Source organism: Microtus ochrogaster, chromosome 10 (genome assembly GCF_000317375.1).
Source record: "Microtus ochrogaster isolate Prairie Vole_2 chromosome 10, MicOch1.0, whole genome shotgun sequence".
Lineage (NCBI taxonomy): Eukaryota > Metazoa > Chordata > Mammalia > Rodentia > Cricetidae > Microtus > Microtus ochrogaster.
The window spans coordinates 72,497,077-72,519,129 of NC_022016.1; the positions used below are offsets into that span (position 1 = coordinate 72,497,077).

Sequence of the window (22,053 nt, forward strand, 5' to 3'; positions counted from 1 at the left end):
AAAGCTATGGAGAAACCCTGTCTCAAAAAATCCAAAAAAAAAAAAAACCAGTCCCATCCATATCATAGCATGTATCAGTAAGTGCTTCATTTGTTTTTATTGCCAGATAATAATCCATTTATGGATATACCATGTTTAGTTTGTATACTTATTATTTGATGTCTCTACTGGTTATTCCCATTTGGGGTTTTTATGAATAGGAAGAGCGGCCTTGTGTTTTCAGTTCTCATAGATCTATAGATTGAAGAGTGCTATTGCTTGATCATATTATCAGATGTTTAACTTTTTGAGGAATTGCCAAATTACTTCCATCACGTCTGCACCACTTTCGATTAATTAACTTTTGTAAAAAGAAAAAAAAAGTTTTACTAGAGGTCTTGGGGATTAGGATAGTTGCGAAATCACACCTCAGCATCGTTTTTGTTCTTAAGGGCATTTTCCCACGAAGAAACAGACTTTTTAATCCTTTAAGTTGCTGGGTTTAAGACCAGTGAGCAGAGAACAGTATTCTGACTGAGATATAGAGGGTGGGTGGTCCGACCCACCCCCCTGCTCAGTAACACCTTTAAGTTCAGTTTACCGACTGAATTTTCCAAGTGAAACACAAAACAAAGCAGTAATAACAACGACAAAAGGATCCACTCCAGAGTTTCTTGAAAACTGTGTAGAAGTTGAAATATTAAAACCTTTCTATTCCTAGACCGTGGTTGATACAGTCTTCAGGCCTCACAGTACAAATCCATCTGTTTGGCCTAGTTCCTCCCCTCCCCCACCGGATAGACCTATAGTCGCCATCTCAGAACTGAGTGGCTTCCTATCACTGAGACTCACGTGCTGGATGTCAGGAGATATTGAAGAAGATAAGGCAATCACAAGACCTCAGGAATCCGATGACGTCACGTCACGGTAAAAATGCCCTAAGCATCAAGCGTTGATATGTGGCCCGTGAAAGAGCAGATATTTAAAGAGGGCGAAGGAGAGATAATCTTCATGACCGTTAGCTGCTTCCCACGATGGCTCCGTGTTTCCAGAATCAGAATGAAGCGAATGCTGACCTTTGGCTCTTCATCCCAGAGAGGGCAAGGGACTTGCTGAGGCTCACTTGGCTCGTGTTTGCGGGGACTTGAACTGAAGTCTGACTAAATAATGACAGTTGCTTACATGTAGTGGGTATTCGCTGTGGGCTTCTTACCAGATCAAGTGCTATGCATACATCCTGATTTGGTTCTCCAAGGAGCCTATAAAATGCCAATCACGTTTAGCTCCATTTTATAGAAGTTCAGAGAGGTTGAACTAACTCCCCTCTGGTGCAGTCCGAGTGTTTCAGGACCGGGCTGATAAGTCTGACTGGTGAGGCTGTTTTTCACCACTTGGCTCTCCTGCTTATGTTTTCAGAGTGTGTGTGAAGCCCTGGCTTCCCACTTCTCCCCCCCAGCCTGCTTTTCTATCAGTCTGTGGAGGCCAAAGTGTCCAAAAGTGAGTTAGATTTGTGATTCTCACCCTGAGTTTTTGGACCCATTAAGGTCAGGTTAAGGCAACCATGGGACATCCTATGACTGTTGGGATAACTCAGAAATAGCTAATGTATTTTACTAACAACTAACTTGCAAAGACTGACTTGGAGAGAGAGAGTGCATTGGTTAAGAACATTGGCACCTCTTGTAGAGAACCTAGGTTCAATGTCTAGCACCCACATAATGGCTCACTGACCTCTAGTTTGGGGCAGTGGCGGCAGGGGTGGTGGTGGGTGCTCCAATGCCCTCTTCTGGCCTCTGTGGGCACTTCACACACATGGTACACAGATATAAGATAAAATAATATAAAATAAGTGTTTTTTTTTAGGCCTTAGCAGCTGCCTAGACTAGTCCGTGCATCAGCGTTCTAAACATAATTTGAGTGACACCTGCCAGTTCACTATGGGTCTGCTCCTTATTTTTGGCCATCAGGAGATGCAGTTGGTTCCCTTCATGCTTTGCCTAACAAAAGTAGAGAATGATTGACAATATTTCTAGATATAATGAGGGAGAGGGCAGGAAGTAGCTTCCAGGGATCTTCACTGCAGGAAATGCTGGTACCTTGAAAGAAGTAAAAGCTCAGAATTAAGAAGGGAAGCATACTGGCTCCTGGAGCCCTATGGGAAGGCTTTCTGAGGGGTAGGAGGGCCTTGAACTAGAGCCCCTTTGGAGCTCACACCAGGCAGCAGTAATGGGTCACTCTGCTAGTGACCCTTTTTGTGCCGCAGGTTCGTCCGCTGTCGCGGTAAGTTTTGAGCTTCTCTGGTTAGTGTCTGCGGATGCAGCTTGCTCATTAAAGGGAGTAAATGGAACTTCTCCTCTTGGCCTCTTCCCCACAAATGACCCACATTGTTATAAAGTTAGCAACCACCAACAGGAAGTGGCAGAAATGTTTCTCAGCCGCACAGCCCATTTCATTAGACAGTTGCCCAAAGGGGCTGTTTTGGTCAATTTGGCCTCTGTAGGCTTCTAGGGAGGAACAGCCTTAACACATCGTTCCTCATCTTCGCATTTTGCTGACATCCCGCCCTCCGTGGCTGTTTTGATTAAAGGCCTAGTGCTTTGTTCTGCAGCAGCTGAGTAGTCTGTGCTCCTGAGGGGGAACTTCTAGAAAGCTGAGATTTTAACAATGTTTCCCGAGGTGTTACCAACTTACCAGAGAGTCTTTTGTTCAGGGGCTTCTCATTGAAATCTATTCAGAGAGCAGTTCCACTGGCCTGGCAGGAGGGCTAGTGGGCTCCTCGCTCCTTTGTGAGGGATTGCTCTCGGAAAGGCCTGAACTTGAGGCATTGTCTGAGTGCAGAGCTCCTCCGGACTGACTGGGAAAATAAAATATACATCTTGGGTCACAGCATTCACAGTCCAGGGCTTTCCACCCCTGGGGGAAGTGCGCTGTCATGAATATTAGATGTAATTTTCCTGAGTCCGTGGCTGGCGTTGAGAAACTACGCTGTGAGTTTGCCTTAAGCTGATGGTTCACAGTTGTGCTTGCCCCCACTGTGAAACTGAGGATTTATTATCAATTAATAATCTTTCACTGAAGAATTCTTCCAAATGACTTGCTGTACGTCTGAGAGTTTGTTTGGGTTTAGGTATTCTGTCTTGCTTCAATTAGTTTTTCTCACTGTGGATCCCTCTGTCTCCTCCCTCCCCCCAGAACTAACAAACACACACACTCCTCCCCCCACCCCGTCATGACACATGACACCTGGGGTAGCATTGTCTTCAGTCAGCTGGAAAAGGCTGGGAAGTGGATGTTTGAACACTTCCCTGTAGCCAGGCGCACCATCCTCTCATCGGCTCTCACAGTCCTCTAATTGATGCTACGGACGAGGCGGCTGCTGCTCAGGGAGGCTGAGTGACAGGTCTCGGGACAGAAAATGGCGGCACTCTCGGCCCTGAACCAACCAACCAATACCTACATTCTATTCTGCAACCGTGAAGAGTGGCATTTGGACTGGCATTGTCACTAACAAGCCTATGACTAAAACGAACGAGTCAGAATGTCTTGAAAGGCCCTGTAACCTGTGTAAGTTTGACTTGGGGTTTAAAGCCCTCTGTCCATGTTAGTATTTCCTGTTCCTGTGTAGGTTCTCAAGAGAATCGCAGCGAGACTCTGAACTTCAGGCTGAAAGGGCAGGGGCTTCACTGAGTACTCATTATGTGGCGAGCTGTGCACTAAGACACTTCATGCATTATTAACTTACTTGAATTTCACGACAGCCCTGTGCGGGAGGAGACCGGCATTCATTTCAGTTCTTTCTCTTTTTCTTTTTTTTTTCCCCAGAAAGCTGGTCAACAGGGTGGGTCTCAGCTCCTATTGGTGGCTGGTGACACACTGCATTAATAATTCAACTAGTTAATCTCCAGCAGAGGTCTTTGAGATTCCCAGGAAAGTGCAGTGTTTGGATCTCCCTTGAGCTGGTCGCCGTACCCTATGCCCACTTCCGTTACACGTATACTGAAGAGAACGGGAGCTTCGGAGAGATCTGTTTAGAAGAAACGGTGAGAGAGCCCCCACAAGTTTCATGCAGAAGTGGGGTGACTTTTCTGCCGAGGAATAACAGTTTCTGATTCCAGTGTTGATGCCCCTTCTTATCCATCTTCTCCAAAGGAGTTAAAAAGCCAGGGAGTGGAATGCTTTGACTGAAGCTTTGGAAAAGACCACCGAGTGTTTCCCAGGCTTTTGTGGGGCTCCTATTCAGCGGGGATTTCAATGGTGCTCTGATTAGCATGAGACCAAGTGTATAAAGTAGGCCTTTTTACCCTCCTAAAAGAAGTTCTGTGGTATTCCTTTCCGAGGGGGTTGGCAGAGAGCTTTGACAAACACAGACCCATGGAGAAGCTAAACGGGGCCGAGAGCAGTCCCATTTTGTACACATCCTTCACACTTAGAATGCAGAGCAGAATCGCTACAGATGCGCATCTTAGGAACCATAGCGAGGCTCTTCCTGCCCTGCTCATGGATGAACAGGAAATACCCAGAAGGCACCTGGGAAAGGGGATCCCTGGCTGTCTCTGTGTCCGAAAGCCACCATGGAGAACCTTCCTGAGTGTGGCTGGCCAGCTTCTCTTTTCCCTTTGTTTAGTATGCAGTGCCTTGGGGAAGAGGCAGAGAAATCCACTAGGGTGGAGCCCGCTCTGAAGGAGCAAGCGAGAAGACGAGAAGACAGTTACACAGCAGTTGGTGAACCCAGCCAGGTGTTTGGATCTGATACTTTAATGAAATGATAAAAGTTAAAGGTCTACGCGGCAGCCCGTTGCTGCCTAGGCTCGATATTTGAGGTCTTCGCTGGGGAACCTCGGGCAAATTGCTGCCATTTGGTGAGCGGTAAAATGAGGATGAGCTGTTGAGACGGATAGTGTGCCACGGGCACAGGAAGTGCTTTGAAACCCTAAATTCATATTGGTGACGTGGATGCAGTTCTGTCTGAAACGCACCGTCTTCTCTCTGTTGTGCCCGTTTCTGAAAACTGTCCTTGTAGATTGTATTTCTCGGTGGCAGTCCATAGTCATCCTTGGGCCAAGGTTGTGCTTAAGGACAGCCATTCTGAACACCCAGGCACCTCTTCTCGGAACAGTGTTCCGTGGCTGGAAAGTGCATCTGTCAGTACGCTTGAGAAGCTTGAGAATTGGTCTCCACCTTGCCCTCTGTCTGCCACCTCTCCTGCTCCTCCCTCCCTTCTCATCTCTGCCCTCCTTCACTGCTTGTGCTTCAGGCGTGTGGATTGGATGGATTTCCCAGCCTTCCCCATACCTCCTCGTTCTTCGTCCCTATGAGGGAGGAACGTGCTGCCCAGTTCTTGGTAGTCAAGTTCTCAACTGTTTCCTCTGGGCAAACTTCACCTTATTGTGGGTCTTACGCCACTTTGTGTTGATCTTTCTTTCTTTTATTTTATTTGTGTGTGTGTGTGTGTGTGTGTGTTGATCTTTCTAATGTAAAAAAAATAAAATTTAAAGAATGGGTTTGCCTTGTACTTTGGTGCCATCTTTCTAAATTTGAAGTTTCTTTTACTAAGCAGCTCTCAAATTTTTATTGAAAAACTATATAAATAAAAACAGCATTCTAGACAGTAGGGCCATAAAGCCAGAGAGGACAATACACTTTTTTTTTTTCACTTTTTGTTATTGTATAATTTACAATCTCAAGGTAGCCACTGACACAATACCTGTTTTTTTTTTTTCCTATAAAAAGCTTCACTATTAAGTGTAATTATAAAGCTAAGTTCTGCTTCATACCTGCTTCCTGTAAGTCACCGTGATGAAATGGAAAGACACGTCACTGGCTAGAGCTGGTGACAGCCTATACTAGCCTAAGGAACTCGAGAGACTGTGAGTGTGACCTAACTTAAGAGAACTTAGGCTTTTAAATTTAGCTTTTATATTATCGTATGATGTGGTAAACTTGGTCAGCTAAAATGAATTTGTGCTAACCGTGATGGCTTCTTTAAGAAAAAAAAAAGTTTAACCTACTTCACTCTAGCCTTACCTTGTAGCAGGTTTTGAACAGGAAAAGAAAAATGAGAGCGAATGAATGAATGAATGAATGAGTGAGTGATTGACTTTATTGTGCTGTCGGGAATGGAACCCAGGCCCTCAAACATGATGGGCCAGCCCTCTACCCTTGAGTTACATTACCGGTTGCCAAAACCACTATTAGAGAAATGATGCCCGAGCTGGAAGAACAAAAATTATCTCCACTTATGTCCTGGCTTTGGCTAACTCACTGACTGGGCTGCGCTCGCCAAATCACTTGCCCTTACTGCGTGGTGACTCTTGTTCTGTTACTTCAAACAGTGTCCACTTCCTTGCTTTCTTACCTCCTGGAAAGCCATTAAAATGACTGAGTGCAAGGCCAGCCTGAGCTACACTGAGAGACCCTGGATCAAAGAACCCAGGCACCACCACCGCCACCGCAGTGACCCTGGAGGGTGGATCCTCGTCACATTCGCCTTTTAGCTTCTTGTCTGCGTCAGTCCTGTGTCTCATGGCTCCTAGGGGACTGAGATCAAAGAAAGAAGCGCGGACACTGTCAAGCCCCGCATTGCCTTCCTTCCAGGGTTTGTTCTTTTGTTCAGGTACATGGTATCCACGTGGAAATGGCGTGTCACTCCAACTTTACAGATGCCAAGACAGACGGAAAGATGGCACAAGAGGTCAGGTGTTAGGAATTAACCTTGGATCTGTGCTTCTTATTTTTTTTTTTTTTTTTGGTTTTTCGAGACAGGGTTTCTCTGTGGCTTTGGAGCCTGTCCTGGAACTAGCTCTGTAGATCTCACAGAGATCCGCCTGCCTCTGGCTCCCGAGTGCTGGGATTAAAGGCGTGCGCCACCACCGCCCGGCTGTGCTTCTTATTTTAAAGCTATCATTCGGTTAGTCCTCCCACTCCTCCGTCACCAAGTACACAACCCGTCCAGTTAATTCCCCCATTAATATCAAACTTTCTGTTCAAAAGATCATGCTAATTAGTATAAAATCAGTCTTCTTATTGTTTTAACCCAGTACTGTTTGGTACACTGTAGGCAAGTAATGGTTACCATAATAGTCATCATCGTGTCAATTTATAATTTTAAGAATCCATTATGACCTACACTAGCTTTGCAGATTTAATGATCTCATGAAGAACGAGATGTGGTCCCTGCCCTGGGTAGGTCTGGTGGCATGAATGTGCCATGTACTCCGTGCAGAAGTAGCAGGCTCAAGGGGCTATTAGCCGTATACTGGGAAGGGGGTTGAAGGAAGACCGCTAAAGGCTGTAGGTAATAGTGCCACTGTTTGTCAAGGAAGGGGTGCACCGTTGAAGCCATCTTGGCAGAGTGCTTCCTCTGATAGCAATATCAATGACCACTCTTTAGCGTAATCTTCCAATGCCTAACACAGAGGACTCAAGCGTCAAAAAGTCTCCCATTCCACCCTTACTTTATAGGTGGGAAACTACACTTGGAGAAGTCAGATGTCCCAGAAAATGGGTAGACTCCAGAGGAAAGAAGGTCAAATCCATAGAGGAGACATGTTTAAGCATCTCTGTAACTGCTAGATTTGGTTATTCTGTTAAATTAGCTGTAATCTCGGGTGTCAGTGGTCTACAAAGCCCTGGAAACCTTAATGGCATCCCAAAGCACAGTAAAATTGTTAAAGAGAGGAGTGACCCTCATTCACCTTCTCTTCCTGTCATCGTCATCACCACCCCACCTCCAACAGACACGGCTACATTCAAGAGTCTGCTTCTTTTGACTCCGGGTTCATCTACCTTCACGATCAGTCTTAGCTTTTCTAGAGAAACGACTCGCACCTCGGTACATCTAGTTTCTGTCCATACATTCCTTCCTCCCCAGCGGGCTGCAGAAGGAGAACCCATTCTTGATAGCTGGTTGTTACCCACACCTTACCCCATCACTACTCAACCTGAGCACTTAAACATCATGACGTCAAAGCCACGGCAGCCCTGGTGCCAGTTAGTGCCCTTAAACAAATCATCTGCAATCGTGTCTAGATTTCCTGACCTAATGGCATCTAGTATCTTCAGAAGTCGTCAGGGATAAAAAGGCGTGTGCCCACGAGACAACGTTAGTTCACTGGAGATTTCGATAGTTAAATCGCTAGATGTTGTCACTGAGGGGACAGATGACACAATTTCCCATCATAATTCCCATAGTCAGGAATTAAAGTTCTAAACTTTAAGACGCAGTGTGCTACAATAGCGTCAGGCTTGTTTGAGTTCAAATTTTGGGTCATTTGCTAGCCTTTTTTTTTTTTTTTTTTTTTTTTTTTTTTTTGGTTTTTCAAGATGGGTTCTCGGTAGCTTTGGAGCCTGTCACGGAACTCGCTCTGTAGACCAGGCTGGCCTTGAACTCACAGAGATCCGCCTGTCTCTGCCTCTTGAGTTCTGGGAGTCGACAACAGACCGCTCCGAACTTTTTGTGTCTGTGGAGTGGGGATGGGAATTTTCACATTGCAGGCTGTCAGGAGATTGGGAGGTGCCTAGCCACGCTAGGTTCTTTGATTATTATTGTGCCCTGGCCCTGGAAGTGTTTGGGAACAGCTAGGTCTCCTAGATGATTGGCAAGCTTTAGAAGGAGGGTGCCCACTGAATTTGCAGCCAGTGTGCTCTAAGTGTGTTTGGACCCAGAGTGTACGGCCTTTAAAAAAAGTGCCCTGGAGCCTCCCCTGGAGTGAGCTGGTGGCTGTGCAGATGGCATTCTCCTCCAGCTGCTCTCCAGAAGGTGTGTTCCAGGTGGGGAGGCCGCTGTGAAAATGTGTCTCTGATGCATTCCAGTGTTCTGATGCAAAACCTGCCTGGGAGATTGAGCAGAGCATATTAACCGATATCATTTGAAGTTGATTAAAACTATCTCCTTAATTAAGTATGGGAGAACAAGAAGTTCTCAGTCCTCTGGTAGCAATTAAAGACTGGAGCGTCGATTTGAAGTTGTTTTTGCAACCCTTAAAATAATACCCCCTCTCCTCCCTCCCCTGAAAAGCGTTTCTTAGCTAGAGACATTCCCTCACATTGAGGTTTGTGAAAGCTGTTAAGGACCACAAACCTGCTGGCAAGTTCTCTACCGCCAAGGCTTCGGAGTTCTCAAAAGCTAGGGGTTCAAGCTCAGGATACGCTGATTGGGAAAGAGAGCCTAAACAAAGGGCCCTTTGAGGCAGGAAGCTGAGCTTTGGCTTCAGCACAGAGCACTGTGGGATTGGAATGGTGCCCCGGGACTTGCCGAGAAGAGGGATTCGGGCGATCGAAGGAGGAAGTATAAAGTTTCCCCATACAGTGAGGGGTTCTGCTGGAACCCTGGAAAGTTGGTCTCAGAGGCTACCTGTCATCTGCCAGCCCAGTTGGCACACTCTATAAAACCTGGACTTGACAGCACTCTCTGTCTTTGCCCAGAAAGGGGAGCCATCCGTAAAGGTCCGTGGATATTGCCTTCTTAGTAAGGGTATCTCACTAGGAGATCAGAGGTTTCCTGACAAGGCCCAGAGCCATCACTGTAATCAATGCATTCGTCCCGCCACGCCACTGAATCACCCGGTATTTATTGACTGCCGCTTTATACTAAATAGGCTGCCGTGGCTGCAAAACTTACAAGACACAATTTCTACTCAGGGGCTCAGGATCTCTGTGACTGGGAGGTGAGGACCGGAAGGTGCAGAGACAGATTTCTGGAAGAACAGTTCCTACTGCACGTATTTCCCAGCCACCCACCAGGCTCCAGCCTCCTAGCTGGGTTTTGTATTGGATCTTCCTGCAAATAAGGCTTGCAATGCTCATTACTGCACATATCCTAAAGGACAACAAGCCAACAAACAGTGAATAGCAGGGACATTGAGATAAGGGCCATTGACATGGGAGATGATTCCCCCTCCCTGCCCACCGTGTGTGTGTGTGTGTGTGTGTGTGTGTGTGTGTGTGTGTGAGACAGAGAGAGAGAGAGAGAGAGAGAGAGAGAGAGAGAGAGAGAGAGAAAACTTTACTTATGCAGCAGAATCTTCCTTGACCAGAAAGGATCCACTTCCTGTCAACTCTGTGGTAAGATGTTGGGTGAAGGGAGCAAACAATAGGAATAACTAAGGAAACGGATGGGTTTGTCAGAAGCATTGGCAGCAGGAGGAACGTATTCTGGGTGGGCCTGGGTCAGTGATACCACCGCCCCAAAGAGGAGCAGAGGCTGTCTTCGTGTACACATTTGAGAACTGATTCTGCTGAACAGATCAAGTTCAACCAGGCAAGATGGTACAAATTTTCGTAAATTAGGAATATCTATCGTGTGCTTCCTCCATCCCCCAAACGTATATCCTTGATCCGAGCAAATGTGTAACAGTGATCCGAGAATGGAAACCTGAGTCTGGAGGTACAGGAGCCTAGAATCTGCAAACAGATGCCCAACATAATCTAGAAGTCGCTGTGGGACTCGGGAGTGGATTGGTCCCCGGTGTATAGATTGACATCACAGGAAGCCTTTTGACAGCTGGACCTGGCCAGAGCTATAGCAACTTTCTGGTTAACTGAAGGATGTTTAGCAGAGAATTTTTGGCTGTTGTGTTTAGAGGTTATGCACGGAACTTGACTACAATGTTTGTGTGTCAGTAAAATTTAGAGAAAATGCTATATTTCTATGTATAAGTGGAGAGGCATTCATGAGAAGCAGGTGTCTGTAGAATCTCGGCAGGAAACTCTGAGGGAGGCAGCCTGTCTACTTACTAAGTCCCTAATACAGTACTTGAGTTGCTCAATAAAAATTGAAAAAAAAATAGAAACTGTCGATTTTTTTTCCTGTCACTAACATGTACTTTTAGCCTTTTGTCTAAAGTTAATTTCCATTATTGATGCTTTAAGTTGTATCAACCAGAATTTGGAAAAGAAAAATCACACATAATCTGCCATTTAGTACATTACCGGGAAGTTTATTTTCGGTTTGTCAATGGCCATTTCCGTTTCGCAGGACCCCTTCTTATATGCCCTGCAATCTTGTTCCCGTGTGCAGATTTCTCATTTCTAAGGACATCGATTTGACTGGATTAGGACTCACTGCTGTGATTGTCTAGATTGTCTAGAGAGGCTGTCTGAGTTAGTTCACACTAAGGACTTCCGCGGGAATTCTGGGTGGGGGTATGCTTCAACCTGGAACCTCCCCTCATATACATGGAAGGAAGTTGGGGCCCGAGATATAACATGCAATTTGACTTTAGGCGTGTCTGCCTCTGCAATGGTATGTTTTCATCATATCCTGTTTCCTACTCAGGAGTTGGAAAGGCCACGAACAGGGGAAAACTGTCTCTTTTGATTCTAATTTGATTGGCAGGAGACAGTGTTTGATGGTTATTAACTTTACATGCAACTGATTTGGACCTGCACTGTGATGCTATTTAAAAGCCAGGTTAAATACAGCGTGCCAGGCGTAGCTGAAACTTAAATTACAGTTGTGCACTTGTGAAGCCTGTTGGCGAGCTAGGCCCATTCCTTTGAAAAAGCCAACGAATACAGTGACCGATAGACTATTTGGCATCCTCATAATTCCCTGGTGATTGGACTACATTCCAAGGAGAAACTGGTATTAGATATTGGTCCTTGTTCTTCTGCCCTCCTTTTCCTCCTCTTCCCCCTCCTCTCCTTCCTGTCCTCAATCTCCTCCTCTTCTCTGCATCCCCCCAGATTTTGGTTTCTTTCTCTTGCATAAATGACTTCAATAGACCATATTTATACCTATTGTGTGTACACACAGATATGCTTCAGTAGTCTGAGGGAAGTCTAGGAAACAAGATGGCAACAAGCAGTGAATGTTCCCAGCCACCCCTGGTCTTCTTGGTGTGGGGTTCACAGGGAGGTGGAAACTCCTGCCAGAACTGATGGGCAGAAGCTGCTGATGGTGCCTTCTCAGTCAGCGCCCTCCTGGGGGAGCGGCAACTGCACCTATCTTAGTTTCAACTAAAATTGAAGACTTTTTCCATCGACAGCTCTCCGGCAAATGAACTAAGATTCCTGTGATTCCCCCTCTGTGCTTTGTTGATTGCAAGTGCTTGATATTTATTAGAAGTAAGCGCAGGAAGAGAGAATGAACAAATTATGGTACAGAGATGGGGCTAGCAGCGTGAAGTAATCTGGGGAACTTCCAAGGACATTCCATTCAAAACTGCATCGAGCAAACGTTAGAAAACTTCCCATCTTCCGTTAGCATTGAGATGAGCATTGGAAACCTGTCTTGTTTTTTTATTTTTTTTTATTTTTGGATTTTTCGAGACAGGGTTTCTCCGTAGTTTTTGCTTCCTGTCCTGGAACTAGCTCTTATAGACCAGGCTGGCCTCGAACTCACAGAGATCCGCCTGCCTCTACCTCCCGAGTGCTGGGATTAAAGATGTGCGCCACCACCGCCCGGCCTACCTGTGCTGTTTTATAGAAATTTGTCTATGTAATTTTGCATATACTATTGCTTGCTTTAAAGGGACAAAGGCCCCCTTGGTCGTCCTCATCCTCTGTAATGTATTACGTAGTCAAAACCGTGAGAAACAAACAGTCCTTGCCGTGAATCAGTGCTGTTCGCGTTCACGTACACACACACCTTACTTCCCATCAATCCACACTAGCCTTGAGCAACTCCTGCGGATTACTCCTCCCGGCCCCATTTTACACATGGTCTAGAAGTTTGTGTAGATCCCTTAATGGCAGATCAGAACACCAAACTCAAATTGATTTTGCCCCAAAGCCTGTACTCTGTTTGGATATTTGCAGTCACTCAAATATCATAAAAACAGGAAAAATGGCCAAAAATCTGTGTGTTTCATGTTTAGTTTCTACATGTGTCACAATGGATTCCCTTTCTACACTAAGTAACGCTTGTTTGTCTCCCTTTTATGGAGGCTTCCCGCGTTCTCAGATGTAACAGTTTCTGAGCTGTCTGTGTACCGGGGAGCGGGGGCTTTCTCAGAGCATCCTTATATCCTCTCTTATTTCTCCCGTGTCTCTGGGAGGCCAAGGGACCTGTTAAAGGTGAAGGCCAGACCCCAGGTGCATGACCCCAGAATCCACTCATTCACGGGGACACTGTACCAGTGTTCAGAAACCTTGCCGACAAATAGGTTTGTCTGTTGACTCTTCAGTTCTAATCTAGACCCAGGTGGACTGTGGAAGGACTTATCCTTTGTGCTAAGGTCGCCTGAAGGTGTCTGTGTAAGGGGACATGAGCTGTCTGCTTAGAGAGGTGTGTGAGGCTAAGATGAAGCCAGCTTCCTATGCTCTTGGAGAGTAGGTGGTGTTTATTTGAGTTGTGCTGTCTAGGATCTGGAGTGGCAGTGCCGTGACAGGGGCCTTAGCTCATCTCATTCCGGGTGGAAGGGGATGAGTGTAAAATGCCCATGCTATCCATGGAAGGTGATTAGTCACACAGCTTGGTTGCCCGGAGCCAGCTGACTCTACCTCCCTTGCTACATACCATTGCCCATTCAGCCACCAGAGTGGCCTTTCTCAACCCTGCCTGCCAAGCCACTCCCTTCCTGAGCCTGCTGAATATCCAGCATTGGAGAGGGGATGCATATTGAACACTGGGCCTGCAGGTGAAAAGCTCAGTCTTGTTTGAAAACTGCAATGGATCGGTCCGCTTAGAATGCTTAGAGATGACCGCGGCCAGCATTTCTTAGAGAACCTTCAGCTAGTCCCATATCCTTGTGGGTTGTACAATGTAACCGTGAACTTTACTGAAGGCTCTGGGTGGCATGCTCCTGCTGAACTCGAGTGGGAATGACCCGCAAGTTCACCCTTTCTCTCCACTCAATAAAGAGGCCCAAAGAGGCAAAGGGACTTTTTAAAATCACCAAGGACCTTGAGCTGCCAAGCCCTGGCTCTGGCTCTGGCGCTTTCTGCCATAGAGACCTTCTGCTTCATTCCTGGCCCTCTGTCTGGAGACCAGGCCATCAGAAGTCATGAACTTTCTCAAACTTTCCCTCCTAAAAAGCCTCTGGTGTCTGGCTCCCAGAATCATCCTTTGTCTTTCTGGAAGATATTTTGGCAAAGCGTTTGAAAACTTCACTCCTACCCAGGCAAAAGAGAAAGGGTAGGGAGACTGTGGGTTTGAGTCCTCACGGGGCTTTTGCAGGTGATCTACTGGGGAAGGTTAGCCCTTGGAGTTTATAGCCCTGTTTTAAGCTCTCTCAGTATTTCCCAGCTCCAGTAGCCAACAGCTGCTCAGGAAATATTTGCTATTCAATACAGTTTAAAATTGTGTCTAATGTATGTATAGGTGAATCACATTATATATAAATATATCCATACATATTTTTTGTAGATTGTTTTTCTAGCTCAGGGTAGCATTTTCGAAACAGCTGCTAAATCACCTTGATACAATCAATCACCTTAAAAAAAAATAAGAATTCTCGGTCTGGGGATGTAGCTCAGTGGTAGAGTGCTTGATTACCTTGATTTATTCCCAAACACTAAGAGGGCTGATGGAAGAGGAGAGGGAGGATATTCATTCATCCCCATCTCCTTGTTGCTATTTTGATTGAGTGCTTGAGTAGGTCTAAGCAGAGCCCAGATTCTTACCATTATTCTATATAAATTTTTTAATGAGTGCCTCTGATAGTGATTGTCTGACTTTGAGAATCACTGCCCAGTTAGAGCCCTGCTCCATCCCACCTTTGCCATCTAGTGCAGACAGGAGCATGGGCACTAGCGTTCGGGTCTGGCCTCTTAACACAAACAGAGCCCGGTGTGCCCAAGGCTACAGCAAGGTTCTATCTAGAACAATGGCCTAGTATGCCTTGTGTCAGATGGAGAGAGGCAATGGAGAGAAATGACTTGCAAGCCTAATTAGGCCCACTCCCCAGTTCTCAAACCTACAACTCTAAGCCCCCTGCTAATTGGCAGTCCCTTAATAGATTAGGGCTTGGCAACAGGCTTGCGTGTTATTATAAACCACACACAGAAAAACCCAGTGGCTGAGGAACTCCTGCCAAGGCCAGGCCTGGGTTTTTGTGAGGCTTTTGAAGTGTACTGGACTTTCAGTATTTTGTATAGTCAATGTACTGAAAGGGAATCAAACCGTTCCTTTGGACGGGATTTGTGAAGGGCGAGTTGGGTGAATAATTAATTCCCGGAGACCCATTCTGTCATTTTGATGGACAAGCCGCAGCCCACATATGCAGCTTGTTCTCAGCACCAGCAGCCCCTGGCTTATTTCTCACCGACCTGCCCCTTTCCTAGCAATAGCTCCCCTCCCCTCTGTGCTTCCAAAGGAGGGGAAGGAAGATGTCTCAGTAACGCACCTGCTCCGGGACTGGCTGCTCAGGGCGCCATCTCAGGAAATCCCCTCTATAGCCTCTCAAGACTGCAGGACCTGTTTTGCAGCTGAGGACCATGGTCTGGTGTCACGATGCCTTGACTTGGTCCAAGTGCGAAGGATTGTACCTAAGCCTGCTAGTTCCACCAGCACAAAAACAAATCAACACCCCTACCCCCTCCCAGACCAGTTTTGATTTTCTTTTTTTAGTGACTTCATGTGGCTGTGACACAGTATTCTTTGCTTAGATGGTGCCCCTTCCCACCTCGCAGGATAGCACCTTCCTTTCTACACTAGGCCATCCATGGCAGAGTGTAGTGTGGCATTGTGCTGGGGGACAGAAAGATGCTGGAGTTTGTGGTTTGCAAGCATGTTGGCTCCCAGATGCACAATCCCATATCCCCCATCCCTTCCTGATCCTATCACCTCGCACTTTTCTCTTGTCTTACCAATTAGATTCTGCTTGGCGATCCTTCCCTTTCTTTTCAAGTCCATTTCCACAAAGGGAGGAGCAGAAGTGGAGGATGATGTGATAGTCACAAATCCTCCCATGTCTCTGGCAAACATACCAGGCGTCTCTCATGGCAATGCCATGGTGAAGGGGAATAATGTTGTTTGGCATTTTGCCCTCCAAAAAGAAGTGTATGTGTGTGTTTGGGGAAGGGGGTTTGGGTGGGAGGGGAAAGATAGGCAGAAAGAACAGTGGGGACTTTGTAACTTACTTCAGCCCAGGGTCAGGTGGGTAGGGTCATAAGGAAGGAGGGGGTTAGAGAGGCCTGGAACCTCCCCTCCCTGGGCTTTGCTATCCCCTTCCCTCTCTGTTTGAGAGAAGTTGTAAGGGAAAAAAATAAGGGAGTTTTCTGTTTGGATTTGTAAGAAGGATTCTGGACATTGTGTCCCTCCGAGGGATGCTGGCTCCATGCTGCTTTGCAAGGATTAAGGACCTGGCTTCCAGAGCCACTGAAGAAACACCCCAGGAAGAACCCTTTCTCTCCACAGCTGAAAAATGCATCCCAGGGCTTTGGCTTCCTGGAGAGCCTTTCCTGGAACAATGGGGTTCCTATAGCAAGCCACCTAGGAGTTAGTGACCACAGCCAGCTCTCCCTAGGGTATGGAAATGCCTGCATTTTGTTGTCCCCGTACTGGAAGGGTAGGGAGCCCCCCAACTAAGGGCAGCCCCAGAGCACCTGGATTTCTATTTATGTGAGAGGCACCCCTCACAGCTCTCTAAGACAGACAAGCTTGACAGCTGCCCAGTTCTGCAGAAAGTCAGGTGACCCCTGCTGTCCCCTGTTGTGCTGCTCGGGGGACCTTGCCTCTGAGCTTCGGTTCCAGCCCTTGTGAGAAGGATTATCTGAAGAGAGAAGGGCCCAGCCAAAAAGTACTCCCATCTGGCTGCACAAGTAAGTACCTTTGTCTTCTGAAACCTGCCTGTCTTCTACCTTCACACACCGAAGAGCAGCAGGAATGTCCGTTTCCTCTGCTGAGGTTGGTCGTTGGAGAAGCCCGCATGTCCTGTCAAGGGACCCCGGATACAAAGCTTTCTCGTTTGGAGAAGACTACATATTCTTTGGGCAAAGCCCTTAATCCCTAAATTTAGAGAAGTAGTGAGACCCTTCGGGCAACCCCCCCTACTCAGGCTGCACCTGAAGAAAGGGATGGGAGTGAAAGCGAGGTCTGGTGGCTGCACCCTCAAGTTCCCTGAAGAACCAAGACTGAGAAACACAGGTGTCAACGACTGTTGTCTACTGGGGATTTTCAAAAATCGTATTGGCATCAGGAGTTTAGCTAATCCTTCCAAATTCACTTGTGGCATCTTGTGAGTTCCAGGTGTTTCTGAACCAAACATGAGTAGTGAAATATTTTGCCCTCTAGGTTGGCTGATCTGATTGGTTCGGACTCCCAAAGCAGGCAAAACACTAATTTGCTCGATCAGCTGCAGAGCTGAATGCATGTCTTAAATGGTTCTATTGGATTTCAATTTATTTCACTGGGTGTTAATCCCAGGGATGATTCAGCTAGAAACCTCTTCCCCCAAATAGGATAATTCTTCTGGGGTTACGACATTTTAAGTGGCTGGTTGATCTCCTTACCAGAAGCATCTTTCAGCACCTAGGTTTTAGGAATAGCTAGGCTCCCCCATGAACTTCTTTTCTCATGTTTTCTTCGGACAAAAGTTGGGAAGGGGAGGGGTGTGCTAAGGCGGTCCGGATTTAGTCTTTTGTGTTTTGTTTTTGTTTTAATGCAGCCTTGAACACATCATTGGTATTTAAATGCCAGCAAGGAGTCTTTGATGTACGTTTCGGGGTGCCAGTCGGTAAACAGGAGTTGCATGTCCCCCATCTGCAGGCATGGGCTGGCAGGTGTCCTCATTCCTCCATTTCAGCAATACCACCATTAATGTTCCTGGTTACAAATGCATTCGTACAGGGCAGGGACCACATCTTACTAACTTCTGTGACCCATAATTTCCTCTGTAAGGAGTTTCCTTCTTTAAAACAGGACCCCCAGCCCCACCCCCCAGTTTTCTGTCTTCCCAGTGCCGTTCTGCAGACTGAGGCATGGGCCAAGCCTTAGATGCCCGGGGAAGAAGCTGAGGTTGTATTTTAATCAGGTGTTTTGTGATGCACTTGCAAGATGACTGTGTACCTGTAAAGACAGCACCCAAAGAGGAAATCAACTGCAAATTAAAACGTGACTAGGGAGTGTCTAGGCAGAAGGTCAAAGCCATTATTTTGGACTTCAAACTTTTCGCTTTTCGGGACCTGTATTGGGTTACAAAATTACATCCCTGGATTATTTGTGCAGGTGGCCGCTGCCAGATTCGAAGGTTTCTGTGTTTTACAAAAGGAACATTGACAGGCCTGGGAACGGGGAGTGTGTTCCTGGGGTGAGAGGTGTCTTATCCACAGCACCCTGGAACCGCTCCAGTCTTGCTCAGTGCAAGTGGTAGTCCAAGAAGGGGGTGACAGAGCCCCTGTCAAGATTAGTCCAGCTAACTTAGGACACCATTCAATCTAGTTGAGTGGCATCTGTGGACAGGGCTGGGGGAAGTGGGGAGAGCTAATATTTAATGCCTACCATACTGCCTTTCCTCCTCGGGGCTCTTGAGACTGGTATTGGCATCCTCCTTTTATTGGGGAGGCTGGGAAAAGTTAAGCAACTTGCTGGATATCACATAGATTGTTAATTGGCAAAGCTAGTTTCAAGCCCAGGTCCGAGCTACCCTTCTGGGGATCCGTGAGCTTCCTCTCACCTGATTCTCCAAGAGGATCTTAGGAGTACACTGAAACTGATCCCTTAGCTCTGGGGATAGCAGCAGTGGGGTGGGGGCATAATAGCACAATCACTGGGACTCCTCAGCCTTCCCTTAAGGCTTAAAACGTATTTACAGCAATTTCACTTGGTGGAAAAGCCCGAGGAACCAAAGATCAAGGAGCTTAGATAGAACGCTGCTGCTTAAACCACACATGCCATTCAAGTTCGCCAAGGAAGTAGGGGACCCCCAAGTCAGAGAATGTATTTCCTGAGGAGTCTGCGCTCCCAAATTTTGGTTAGCTTCCATTAAATGCTGGAGATTGTTCTTTCTTCCAAGGGAGATGGAAATGGGTTGTTTTCTGAAGCGATCCTTGGCTAGTACAGGAGAGGAATTACGATGTCGGCATGCTGAGCCTCAGCCTTCACACCTGCTAAGTGGAATAATACCACGTAAGGTCGCTGTGGTGTGAGAATGTTATTGTGTTACTTGTGTGCCTAACCCCATTTTGAGCATGATCAGTGATACCACCATATCTGATAGGCTTTTATTTTCTAAGTCTCTTCTCGTCTGGCTTTTACTCTTTAGGATTAGTGAGCTTGTAGCATACGAAGGTTGTTTTTGTTTTTGTTTCGGATAACTACTGCCTTTAAAAATAGAACTCTATGATGACACCATTTAGGATCACCTAGACAGGTATAGGGTAGGTTGGCTCGTATCATAGCCATGTAATTTATTATGACACACCTTGTTTACCTGCCTAATAAGGGAGGTACTAATACATGCTACACCACCAGACTTATGGGGGAGACTTGCTGGTGGCTTCAGAGTTCAAGAAGGGTGGCCTTTCATTGATACTCCACTTTCTTGCGTCAAAAATGCACATGCGCCAGGCTCACATGAAAACGTAGGGGGCTCATCTTGTTTTAATTAAGATTGAAGCTTATACCTATGTACCAGACAGTACACACCTTTGCACGGCTGCTGTGGCCAGCGCTTACTCTGGAAGACGTGGAGCCAGAGCGGTTTCTGTTTGTGTGGGTTCATGATTATAGGAACACCTTTATTCTATAAGGAGAGTCAGGTATCTGCCGAGCCAGGCAGGTAACTTAAATCACTAAAGAGAACAAGTAAGCAGAAGGAAATCAGCAGCTCAGCTGGGGTGAGTACGGCAGTCAATTCACGGCCTGGTCTTAGTGTTAGGGACATGGGGCGGATCAGTGTTCCCCTGGAGGGTTCGTTCCTACAGGCTTCATCTGAAGAGATACAGACTATACGCCGTGCCATGTGCTGCAGTACTGGCATGAGAAGCTGGGAGTCTGGATGTTATGCAAGACTGCTTGTTACTAACCGTGAACACTAATTTCAAACGATTTTAACCGTGGGGTGGGCCAAATAGAACATCCCTGCTTGGCAGGTTTGGTGTGGACTCCCCAAGTGTGGCCTTGAAATTAACCTTAGACCTTCTCTCTTGAAGTGCCTGGGAGTCCACCAAAGCCTTGAATTGCCAACCAGCACAGCCTTGCTCCTACTGGTATCCAGGGGTGCTTTGACCCTAACCTTCTACCCCCACATTTGCTTGCGGGCTTGCCTTTGGACTATCGAGCTGCCTCCCAGGTGCGTCTGATGTCCTGCCAGTTCCTGCTGTTTATTTTGTGCCACGTGAACGTGGTGTTCTTGTACACCTGGACAGCGGTGCTTGAATGCCCACGTACATGCTGACCAGTGCATATTTCGCCACTGGATAAACGAGAAAGCGTGTTTTCTCTTCACTTTATTTTGGACTTGCTGCCCTTGAGCCTTGACTGACCTTCTGAGAAGGTTTGACGTTGCTCCAGCAGTGGCATTTCTTGCTGGCATCAGGGGAGCAGGTCCCGCTAACCGCTGTCAAAGACTGTTTGTCCACTTTTGAGAAGTCCCTAGAATTTTAGGGTTTTACAAGCACGTCTTTCTTTCTCTTGGGGGTCAGATGGCTGAATGAGCTCATGGCTGCTTGAGTAGAATCTGGACAGAACTCTGATCACATCTTATCCTCCCTAGATGGGTTCCCGACACTAAGGCTTTCTATTGGTTGGCTCCCTGGCACACACAGGACTAAGAACTAATATTCCCCGAGCCGGGCAATTATACTTTGTATGAGGTGTGTCCTAGCTCTCTCCTGTTGTATGATTAACATGGAGAGAGGTAGAGTGACCTACCCAGGGTCATACACAGTCCTGACAGCTGCTGAGAGATGAAATCCCATCTGCCAGAGTTCCTGAATGAGGACTGGAGAGATGGCTCAGCTGTTAAGAGCACTGGCTACTCTTCCCAGGGACTGGGGCTCTATCCCCAGCGCCCACATGCTGGCTCCAAACAGAGGGTAACTACAGTTCCAGGGGATCTTGTGCCCTCTTCTGACCTCTATAGGCACCAGGGATGCATGTTGTACATAGACATACAGGTTGGCAAAACACATAAGTACAATAAATGACCCCCACAAATAAAAACAAATTTATGAATCGACTGGAAAAGGAAAAACTGATCTCCAATGGGGTTTTAATACAGGAGCTTAAAACATGTGGCCAGAGAGATAAGGTGTGGTTGCAAGAGTTCTAAACCACAGTACCTCAGCTCCAGTAGCCAAACCACTGATCCTACTGGAGGCTTAGCCAGAGAGGCTGGGTCTGTGTAGTGCCAGGAGGGGTCCTGGTTTCTGACCTTGGGCAGGTCAAGTGTACTTTCAACAGTTTTGTAACTATAGTTGACTTTGGAGTGTATGAATGTCTACCTAGACCTTGCTCGTGTATTTAGCAAGAGAGTCTATGTGGCCCCATCTTCAAATGGACTTTGGGATGGATGATTCTATTATGTGTCCTGGTTATTCCTCTCCTTAGCCAGTGGACACAGACAAATTATAGCCTCTCTGAGCCTTGACAATGACTGTATACTAACAACCAAAAGGATTGTTTTGAAATGCAAATCTGTTAATATATCTGAAGCTCCTGGCACATAATAGACACCCAGTGAATGCAGGTTTATTCTCACCCATATTAAAAGGAGGGCCTAAAAGAAGAAAGAAGTCTTCAAGTGACTCTGTTTCACCTAAGGTGAACAGATGCTAAGACCTGTAGGCTCTGTTGCCTGCATCTTACTGGAGAGAAAGATCTGCTTGTGGGTTATGTAAAACTGGCAGAAGATCTCCAGTTCTCAGTGAAAGGTGCAAACTGTGATCTACTGTTTTGTTTTATTTCTAGGAGAATGAATGTGGCAGCTTTTTTTTGAAGGGTCTGGTGAGATGGCTCCCTGGGTAAAATAATTTGCCCTCATAAGCCTGATGACTTGAGTTCTTAATGTCCGCAGAACCTTCAGTGAAAGGAGAAAACTGACTCATGAAATTTGTTACATATGCTGTGGCATAGCGATACCTGCTTATGTAACAGATACATATAATAATAATAATAATAATAATAATAATAATAATAATAATAATAATAATAATAATACTTGCAAAGAATCCAACTAGAAAGGCCAAAAC

At 46.4% G+C, this 22,053-nt stretch overlaps 1 protein-coding gene and 1 long non-coding RNA gene across 2 annotated transcripts in view; one reads left to right on the forward strand and one right to left on the reverse strand.

The window, feature by feature from the left end:
* Plpp3 (phospholipid phosphatase 3) overlaps positions 1-22,053 on the forward strand; it is a 79,247-nt gene that overhangs the window by 9,649 nt on the left and 47,545 nt on the right. The window lies entirely within an intron of this gene.
* LOC113456632 lies at positions 41-4,190 on the reverse strand. The gene is made up of 3 exons (XR_003377385.1): positions 3,722-4,190; positions 2,671-2,833; positions 41-2,075 (listed from the first exon to the last, which is right to left on the reverse strand). It is a non-coding gene; the product is annotated as an uncharacterized LOC113456632 (long non-coding RNA).